A 12,000-nucleotide genomic window follows, 5' to 3' on the forward strand; every position below is an offset into this window, starting at 1 on the left:
GATGGAACAACATTTTATACAACAGTTCTTTTCGTCTGATGGATCTCTTACGCCAAGAAGCAATTCATCAAGTTAATAATATTTATAAACTACGTGATAATTTGCACTGCCGATCCCGTGAACATTTGTCTGATCCTGAACTTGACGAAATTCAAGTACGTCTTGGTGATATCAACCATATTGAATCACATAAGCTCCACGTCAAACAGATCAACAAATTTAAACGTGATGGTGTGCAAATTAACACCCCTTCAAATAGACCCTCTACAAAATCTAAGAAAAAACCTCGAAATCGTAGATTTAAAAGAAAAATTCGAGTTCCGATGGATCCCAACAACACGGTTGTCAATTTATCCTCAGTCTCTTTATCTGAGGACGAAACTAAAGTCTTGTCCAAGGGTTTGAATTTTTGCCCTACTCCCAATAACATAGATGATATGAAATTGGGAGATGACCTTGATAACTTTGCTAGAACCCTCAGAATCAAAGAATATTTTGGTAACAAGGATAAAGAGGTGGATAATGAGGAGGACACAGACACGTCTGACTCGGAGGAAGAAATCATAATTCCGCATTTTAAAAAGAAGAGTTCATGGATTCCAAAACCTAGTAAATCTGCTACACTGGAAGATGTTATCGACAAAATCAAATCGGATGTTGTTCATCTAGCTAGCAACAAGTACTCGTCATTTTACAACACCTCTCCTGACGAGAAAAAAGCCATACAATCGCTGAGAAACCGAGATGATATTGTGATAAAACCAGCAGACAAGGGCAGTGCCGTTGTGATAATGGACAAAGCTAACTACATCGCGGAAGCAGTGCGTCAGCTCTCTGATGAGAGATTTTATAAGAAGCTAGACGATGACCCTACTTCCGAGTTTAGCTCCAAAATTATCACTGCGTTACAAACCATGTACAATGACGGTCACATAAATGAGGATACAATTGGTTATTTAAAGCCAGAGAATGCCAAGCCTGGTCGATTGTATCTTCTTCCCAAAATACACAAGGTTAACAACCCTGGTAGACCCATTGTATCCGCAAACGGCCATCCGACTGAGAAAATCTCGGAATTCGTCGATTTTCATTTAAGATCTCATGTAGAAAATCTTCCTTCCCACATTCAAGACACTACAGATTATCTTCGTAAAATGGAATCCATGAACCCTCTTCCTCCGGAAACCCTCCTTGTCACTTTAGATGTCACCTCATTGTATACCAACATACCTCATGATGACGGCATACAATCTTGTAGGGAAATATGGGACTCGCGCCACATTTTAGAACCACCTACTGAATGTTTAGTCCAGCTGCTTACTCTGGTCCTGAAATGCAACAATTTCACCTTTAATGGTGAGCATTACCTTCAAATTAACGGGACAGCGATGGGGACGAAAATGGCACCGTCTTACGCCAATATTTTCATGGGCAAATTAGAAAAACAAATTATTGCAACATCTTTATCCAAACCTTTGTCTTGGTTCCGTTTCATTGATGATGTTGACATGAAATGGATTGAATCTCAACAAAAACTGGATGATTTCATCAGACATGCAAACAACGCCCACCATTCAATTAAATTTACGTATGAAATTTCCGACTCTAAGATATCTTTCTTAGACACAACCACATCTATAAAGGACGGTGTCATATCAACAGACCTCTACTGTAAACCCACAGATAAACATCAATACCTTTCTCCCCAAAGCTGTCACCCAAAACACTGTACAAAAAGTATCCCGTACAGTCAAGCTCTCAGAGTCAAGCGGATTTGCTCCTCTGAGGAGGCTGTCACGAAACGGTTACAGGAACTTCGCGGATTTTTGACAAAACGAGGTTATAAGAAATTGGACATAGATAAGGGGTTTGCGCGCGCTAACAATAACAGCCGCAATGACCTCTTACAGTACAAACGGAAGAGGCGCAGCAAAATAGTCCCGTTTGTTCTTACATACAATCCAGCCTTTAATAACCTTTCACGTTTGATCCGTGCCAATTGGCAAACTATTGCCAAACACCCTAAATTATCCAAGATCTTTCCCAATCCTCCTGTCTTAGCTTTTCGGAGACCAGCAAGTCTGAAAGACTTATTTGTTAGAGCTGACGTTTCCTCAAATAAAAGCTGTTCAACTGCAGGATGGTGCAAGTCATGTGGTAACAGACGTTGCCTGACTTGTCAACAAATACTGAATACTCAAACATTCACTTGCCACTCGACTGGGTCTGTGTACACTATATATTGCAATGTAACTTGCAAAACCCAGAATGTTGTATACCTCCTTCAGTGTCGATGTGGCATGCAGTATGTTGGCGAGACAGAGCAGCCATTTAACAAACGCATGAATGGTCATCGAAGTGACTACACTTGCAAACCCGACCTACCCGTAAGTCGTCATTTGAGATCACCTGGACACACACAAGCTGATCTCAAAAACCTTACCATCACGATCATAGACCACAACGAGTGTTGGTCGAAGGTCGACAGAGTCGCTCGGGAAAGATTTTGGATAAGAAAGTTACGGACAGTCTCCCCAGAGGGCATAAATGAAAAAACATAGAACGAGTCCCTCATTTTCTGTGACCACCTGTTTCAAACAACGCCAGATTTAGTACTGGCTTTACAGTTCGAAATTATTTTTAAAATTACCGTTTAAATTACAGGTTTTCATTGATTCGGGATGATGTATAAGTACGTTGCCACGTTCAATTATTTACGCTCAATATACAAAACTTATTTTTTCAATCACTATTAGACTGCTATTCGTTTGAAAGGCTTTAATATGTAGTTTCCGTTGTAATTGCCCTACCGTTGTCTAATCTATACCATCCTGGATCGGTAAGGACATTTTTGATTATTTTGATTTTTAGTTTGAGGACTGCCCTCAATGCAGTTATTACATCTCAACTGTCACATCCTTTGGAAATCTAAAGTTGTGCCATTTCACATCGTAAATAACTATTTTTATTTTTGGCATATTTCTGTAGTCTTTGCGGTGTGTTTGGAAATTTTAAAAATTGTTCCAGCGTTCGCTTAAATTGTATAAATCAAGATTTTGATAGTCTCAATTTGAATTGACACGATTCATTTGACATCGTGCTATTATTGAAGAAGGATATCTGTTATCCGAAATATCTAATATTTGTATATTTTATAGTTATTTTATGGTGATGTTGTACCCTTTTTGACTTGTTATATATTATATTTTGTAGTGTACAGAATCATATTACATGATCCATCGCCCTGTAAGATTGATCGTTGACTATTTATTCAGTCATTTTATATATATATATATATATATATATAAAGAAACTGTCAATTGCACAGGCGAGTATTAAATAAAGTATGCCGAACAAACAAAGTGATGTTAATGAGTAAAGGACAAGGTACGATAAGGCCCGTTTTTGGCTCCCCTATTTTTTATTTTTTCAAATTTTGTTTTGGAAAGCTATCAATTGTTACAAGTTTAATTCACGACGAGGCTGCTCACTAGTGACTATTATATCGGCCAAAAAACATACCTCTACATATAGATTTGGGATCAGTTTAAACCTTGTTTTCAAAACTGTCAAAACAATGAAAACTATCAAAATTTGATCTAGGGTAGGAATATCAAATGCTTTTGTAGAGTAAAGCTGTCAATAATTGTTCCAGGGTTGAACATCTCCTATCAGAAACGGTTTTAAAAATGCCAGATTGACTGTCCAAGAGAATCTTCACGAGACATCTGACATGTCCTAACATATCGTACTCCCTATGTATGGATCCACCATATTTCACTTCGTATTCGCCTACAATATTCCTCTCTGCTGTCTACAACCTCTAATGGTTTGATTGTTCATGAAACTTTTAACTTTTTTGGCGATCTTTGTTTTTTACTTTGTATGACAGATGTACTTTGTAGTGTATATTTGCAAAACTGTACTTACTAAAGCAATAACACTATAGTATCATCAGCTTAATTTTTACCTTAACTGGTGAATGTGTAATCGACAGCTTCAGGTCATAGTTCTGGTCTTCAGCATTTGTATACAATTCATCCGACCTGAACGGTTTATCATAGTTTTCATATACACACCCTGTAAAAACGATCTGACGATGAACATTATGATATAAAATCAACAAATGCAAATCAAATGAAAGTATACATTTCTTAATATTCTTATAGAGTAAGAAATAAGTCGGTTTATGTTTTGGATTCTTGTTCGTTTCGGTACTTATACATCCCGTCAATTTGTTATTTTTATTTTCTTTCATTTTTGTTGGTGTGTTTTGTACTTGTGATTTTTTTGTGTTTCTTTGGTACATATGACGTGGCTCTGTACTTTTAAAGATCCCACCATTATGTTATTGTTCTATGATAATTTCATTATGGTATTGTTCTATTATAATTTTGAAAATACTTTGAAAGATAAAATTGTTTTACTCGCATAGTGGTATTAACCATACGTGGATTCTTAAAAATTCTAAAAAAATTCTGGACAATTTGAAATCTTGGTCTTTTTCTGAAATGAGTTCTACAAATTTTTCAACCCTGTATACCACCATTCCCGATGTAGCATTATAATTTTGAAATACTTTGAACTACTAAATTATTTATATTTCTTCCTGTGTGACGTCTACATTCTCACGTCAAACACGCGACTCTAAGCTAAAATTGATGTGAATGCAGACTTCAAATATTTCACTCCTTTATGAGTTGATTTAAAATACATATATAAGTAAGCAATGAATGTGGTTGTTAAATTTAATAGATGCGTTTTGTGCTTCTTTGTTAATTATTTGTATGTTTTTGTTCTGATTGAGATTGTGGCACAGTGGTGCCTTCTGTACACCTATTTTGACAATTTTTCCTACAATGTCTGTTTTGTTCACGCATCGTTGTAAATATAATGGTAATTGTTGCGACTGTCATACAAGTGAGAGATTTCGCGCTATGAAACTAGGTTCAATTCACCATTTTCTACATTTTAAAATGTATGTACCAAGTCAGGAATATGACAGCTGTTGTCTATTCGTTTGATGTGTTTTATAATTTGCTTTTGCCATTTGATTAGGGACTATCCGTTTTGAATTTTCCTCGGAGTTCAGTATTTCTGTGATTTTACTTTTTTCATTTTTTCGGCGGATTGCCTTTTGTCCTTTTGTCGTCTTTTTACATACCATTGTCAATTGATTGTTGACTTGTGATATTTAATTGAAATCATTGTGTGATTTCAGTCGCGAATGACATTTTTGCAGATCTGTTGTCATATTTGTATTTTTAAATGACTTTTTTTTGTCTTTCTACCTACATTAGTTTTCAGAGATGTACAATACGTTCACCTATAATGATCTTACTGGCAGTCTCCATTATGTTTTATAATTGCTGATCATATTTGTTGTTTACCCTTTTTGTCTATTTCTATTGGATTTTCACAGTAATAAACAACAATTTGAAGCCAATATTTGTTCATATATATATATATATTCATTAAATAAAATAGTAAAATAAGGAAAAAAGTTAAAAGTTCCATTCAATCGATTTCATCCTTCCGTTAGCATGGTTGGGACTCTTCAATATGATCCTGAAGAGTCCTAACGGAAGGATGAAATCGATTCAATGGAACTGTTAACTTTTTTACTAGTTTTACTATTTTATTTAATGAATATAAATATATCTGCACATGTGAATTTTTTTTTACGCCTATAAATATAGATTCTACCACTGCATCGAGTGTAATACGATATTTATCTACTCGAGACAGTTAAAGTGTCAAATTTAAAACACGAGTCTTGCCCGAGCGTTTTAAATATTTAAAATTTAACTGTCGAGAGTGGATAAATATCGTATTAAACGAGATTTGGTGGTGGAATCTGTTTTTCTAATGATTTTCTAACATTATGCAGGCAAACTTATTTATTTTTGAATGATCTGCAAAAAGAATTTTTAGATGTATTTTAGATATATATATATATATATACAACTCGTCTAAACATCAACCCAACAATGTTAGATCTGTAAATTTGCTTTCGCAAATATTTTGTTTTTCCCTCGTCGGGATTCGAACCCATGCTACTGAGATATCGTGACACCAAATCGCCTGCACTGCAGCCGTCCCGCTAGACCACACGACAACCTGGGCTTCACAAAAAATAAAGCTTTCGGTGGCCTTTCCTCGTCAGTTTTAATCTAGCGGCGTACTACAGTACATGATACATAAGGCATGGAGATGTTATTGATCAGCTCAATTATCTTTAGTAAAGGATCCTACAAATTAATGCAAGATACAGTCACAGAAAATGATTATATTTATAAGTTATATATTTGATGTAATTAGTCATATAACTTATGTCGTGTTTAACAAATTTTTAGAATTGTGCAAGCGTCTAACCTGATGTTCAGTTTGACTTTTTTATTATATAAATTTCAAGATTGTAACAGCTTAATCTAAGTAGACTGATAATTGATTCATTCAACATCACAATCATACATACCGATGAAGGATATCTGATATCCGAAATATTTACAAATAATTACATTTATAGTTACCTTTTTTTGTATTTGGAGTTGTTGTGTACACTTTTTTAGGCGTTTATATAATTTATTTATTGTGTAGATGTATCGTTACTCGTAACGATCCAGCGCCCTCGTGGGGAAAATCGTTGACTACTATTCAGACGTTTTATATATATATATATATTCGACCTGTTAGTCAAATGCGTTTTGTTTAAATATACTTTTTCACTCTTTTGGTCTTTTGGAAAATGTTGTTTGTGCTGTTTTTAGACCCTTCTATAACGAAATTTGTTTGACATGCACACGTATAAAAATTGCGGTTTTTAAACCTATGATTGAGTTGGATAAAAACTGCAATTTTTATACGTGTGCATGTCAAACAAATTTCGTTGTAGAAGGTATCTAAAAACAGCAGAAACAACATTTTCCAAAAGACCAAAAACGTGAAAAAGTATATTTAAACAAAACGCATTTGACTAACAGGTCTAACAACTGATGTTCTTTAACCCTGCTGACTACCATTGACGATATATACTGAGTGCCAATGAAAACGCAACACTTTTGTTTTTCAAAAAAATCTTACAATTTTTATTTTATTTATATTAGAACTTTGTATAGTTGGTTTAAAATGACTTTTGAGACAATTGACGACAACTTTACGGTTGAGTGATTTTTGGAACAAATGCGAAGTAAGGACTATTTTGAACGGACATAAATCGAGTTCACCGCTGTTCAACATAAGCACCATTTTCACGATTTTGTCATTTAAAGCTTGGCTAATGTCATGAATTTTCCCGCCCTTATTGTAAGGAAACTGCAATAAACATTTGAGTAAATGCCAGGACTTTCTGACAACCAGCAACATGCAGTTTTGGGCATGATCCAATGAAGCCTATCACTGCATACAATTACGAGAAGACTGAAGTTGTTGCCTCTACAATAACCCAAATCATCAACAAATTCAACCAAAATGATCATTTAATGATAAGCGACATACCGGGGTACAAAAAGCAAGAAACGCTCAGCCAAACGGATACATTTGGTCTTAAACATATTCGATATTGACTCTGATTGGTGTACAAAGGTCACAAGAGTTCAATGATGGTCACAGTAGATCCTTTGGAGCAATTTCAGTAAAGCACCATTGTGCAGAAATTGTTAAAAAGCACCAAAGTCTTTTTTAGTGACATCTAAACGGCCGTAAAGCGTAAATATCAAATTCTGTAGACCAAAAATCATTCATTGTGTACCAAAAACCGTCAGTGGTGGTTTCATAGACATGTGGCACCCATCTTGGCAAAAAGTCACGTGTTTCGCCCGATTTTGGTCCGATAGACCAAATTTTGCATCAGATTGAACATGGTTTAGACGATGAAAACCACCACCAATATCCTAAAGTCAGCTTGAGTTTGATATGCGGAACAAGTGGAACAACATTCCTCGAGATCACATTAAGCGTCCGGGATGATTAGTTCTACGGCGCTATCGAGATTGCGCTGCACAACGGGGTTGTAACATGTTTTGTTAGGACTGTAAGTTGATGATTCGACATTTGATGTTTCGTTTACCTATAGCGTCTGAAAGATGACAATGAGACATTTTTGTTTGATATCGATCTATTGTTAGAATTGTTAATTTTCAAGAACAATTTATTTTGAAAGATTATCATTTCTAATATAAATTTTATTTTTGAAAAACCAAGTGTTGCGTTTTCATTGGCACTCAGTATATATATACAACTAGTCTCAACATCAACCCAACAATGTTAGATCTGTAAATTTGCTTTCGCAAATTTTGGTTCTTCCCTCGCCGGGATTCGAACCCATGCTACTGTGATATCGTCACACCAAATCGCCTGCACTGCAGCCGTCCCACTAGACCACACGACCACCTGGGCTCTCAAAAAAAGAGCCCCCGGTGGGCATGTGTTACCTTTCCACATCTAGCGGCGTACTACAGTACATGATATATAAGGCATGAAGATGTATATTTATATGTTAAAGGGATAGGTCAAATGACGTAGTAAAGGTCAAGTGATTTTTTACTATAAACACGTGTGTGTGTTTATATTAAGCACATGTTGTGTGTTGATGTTCGATTTGATTGGATGACATATACCCACAATGCCGGTTTTACGGGTATATCTGCAAATGAGATTCGTGATGCGTATAAATAAGTATTACTTAGGGAATTTGTTTGAGAAAATAAAGTTATTTGAAGTTTGCATGTAGGCGCAGTTCGTTATTGTATGTTTACCCATCCACACCTTGTATGAGTTGGTTGTTGTTTAATGATGTGGGTATATACACATATCATATTATGTTTCTATGAATTACTCCCCTTTTGTAGATATATTTTGATTGTGTTACTGTATATTCTATTATATGATTGGATTGGTAATGTGCTTGCCTGAATTTATAGTGAAGGACTTTAGTTTGAAGAATTGTGAATGTAATAAATATCAAAAGGCTGCTACAACTGTCGGCACACTCATCCTTATTTGTTGGTTCTTGTGGCGAATTAGAATATAGGTATAACAAATATAAGGTATAAACAAGTTAAAATGAACAAATGCACTAAATATTCTAATTCATTTATGTTTTATCACATTTTGTTTTTTTCAGACATCAAATTGTTTATAAAATAAAATGTTTTACATACTGTCCTACCAGTTTCACTGTTTCATAGATACTCATGGATATTGAATAGGATATTACAGTTAAAGGACTTCGGTTCATTCTTCAGAGTAATTACCTCAAAATGTATCGCAAAAAAATCAGGCACTGTAACAGTTGCACCTACATATGCAAATCTAGTGATGCAATACCCTTGAAATTCCGATTATCGTACATCACAAAGAAACTTTGGAAATTTATTTTTTAAATTTTGATTGAAAATTTGGAAAGATACGTAAATGACTGTTATGTTTTCTAGACTAACAGCATCGATTGTTAATGGAATTCAAAGATTTGCATAAAAAGAATTCCCTCACGGAAAGTATTCATGATCCATATACAAAGTACAACATGAAATCTATATTAAAAAAAGAACAATTCAGGATACAATAAAAGATGTTGATACATATTCTTCAAGTTCTAAGATATACATTTAGAATTATCAAACGTACCCTTTAAATAGAACAAACTTCATCAAAGAGAAAATTCACGAATGATTAAAATTGTACCTTATTTATGTTGAGATGTGAGTTATGGTTAAATATTCTGATTATTATTGTTTTTGCAATAGTTATTCTTGGCCGTAAAATCTGAAACAGACACATTATGTTTGCAATTTAAACATTCATGTATTAGTCCTAAGCAATCACTTATTTTTTAAACTTTAAAAGCTATAAATAGAACATATGACATTGTTAATACTGAAAGTAATATGGTTATCCTTTAGAATGATTTTTGTCCTTTGCAAACACTTGTTATGAACATAAACGTCCTTAGCAACCATATATTTTTGAACTAAGAAGGTTTCAATAAAAGAAAAAAAGGAAAGATCTTTCAATTGTTCATGAACTTTTGACATCTTAATTCTTTTATATTTTTGTTACGTTTATACAATATGATATGTAAATTTCACTGCATTGTTTCTCTTTATGCAGAATGTTCCAATGTTTTCTTATAATTTTACTAAAATTCAAGATTGAAGTTAGAAACAGACGTATATGCCCTCAAATTAATGTTACTGAAATTAAATCAAGGACGGTTGTAGGTAGATAATTCATAAAAGCGTTGTGTCATAATATTAATTTAATTTTCACATCATTTTATTGAATAATAGAGATATAATTATTATTGTGCAAATTAATTTTACATTGGTAATTGAATAAATAATATATATTAAATGCCAAAAACAAATTATTACTAGTTGTTTTTAACTTCTTAAATCTCACATTAATATGATAATATTAAAAAAAATAAAACAATTCTTTTTCCAAAAAAAACTTACCTAATTCAATATCTGTGTTCTTCACTGAAAAAAGAAATTACACCACTAAGATATGTTTTAAATAAACAAGCAACACTTAAACTTGACATGCAATCACAATTTATAATCATATTTAGTTTTGATTAGTGATGCTCGAATTAAATCAGTTATAAAGATTAATAGAAGTACGAAGTTGTTGAGCAAGAGTAAAAGAAGATTTTAAAGAAAAAAAAACATCAATTTTATTCATCTCCCTTCGTTTCAATCATCATATTCTACCACCAAAGTACACCACATTCGGTTGCATACAAAATGGTCGACAAAAGTATTTCATTTTATTTGACAGTTGTAGGAGATTAATCTATAATAAAACATGTTTGTGAAATAGACATATATCTTAGGGATTTGAAGGCTCAATTCTTTTTTATTTGATGTTTCTATAGAATATTTTGAAAACTTGAGGGGACATGGCTATTACAGCTTGTATGCTAAAAACGTTATGTGAAATTTTGTCTATATTGTTAGACAGGTTAAAACTGTGTTTATACGAGAGAGAAAATATAAATTCTGCACAATATTTTGAGAAGTGCAAACTTAACTAAGACTACTTGGGGAAAATTAATGGTGGTTTTATGTCTAAATAATTCACATTTGTGTAGTGAATATGAATAATTCAAGACCAATGTCGTAATTATATATGATCATTTAATATATATGAACGGGTTGAAGCCTTTCGAAAGGAGATGGAACGTTACTTCATAACAACTTCCAATCAAGATTAAATTGGGGGACTTTTAATAGATATAGGAAGATGTGGTATGAGTGCCAATAAGACGACTCTCCATCGAAATAACTTTAAATAAAAGTAAACCGTTATAGGTCAAGGTACGGACGTACGAATAATGCCGGAACATCACAAACCTCCTTAACTCGTCTCTCATATTGGCGCTAATTCAGTTATCCTGAAGAGTCCCAAAATGGAAGGATGAAAACAATCGAACTATCAACTTGTTCACCTATCTTACTAATTATTTTCGGAATATATACATCTGCACCTGTAAACTGTTTTCACGACTATCTATCTAAATATATATTCATTATATAAGGGATGTAATCGAGTACTCGAGCATAGCTCGGTATTATCGAGTATCAATTACCAACCTGTAACTCGACCAATCGGTTTCATATAAGAATGTTACTATAATAATGCTTTCTTACTCTAAAACAAAATATATGTTTATTGAGAGCGACTCCCAGGATATAAAATATTAATCAAAATCCAATAAAAATCTAAATACCATTCGAGTGTTTGCGTGTATCTGGCATTTAAAATTCCTCGGACCATATATGTGAACAAGAGCATTTTTCCAAGGCGTACACTTTTAACTAGTATTAGTAATTTACGCACCTCTGTACCGTCAGACCATATATTCTCATCAGTAGAACTATCAATTAACCACCCAGGTTGAGAAATCACCTCGTCATAGACAATATACCATTTAAAAAAAAGAACAAACTCGATACACACTATGTCGACCCTCAGAAAATAATTAAAGGCATCAAT

This window comes from Mytilus trossulus, unplaced genomic scaffold, assembly GCF_036588685.1.
Source record: "Mytilus trossulus isolate FHL-02 unplaced genomic scaffold, PNRI_Mtr1.1.1.hap1 h1tg000024l__unscaffolded, whole genome shotgun sequence".
Lineage (NCBI taxonomy): Eukaryota > Metazoa > Mollusca > Bivalvia > Mytilida > Mytilidae > Mytilus > Mytilus trossulus.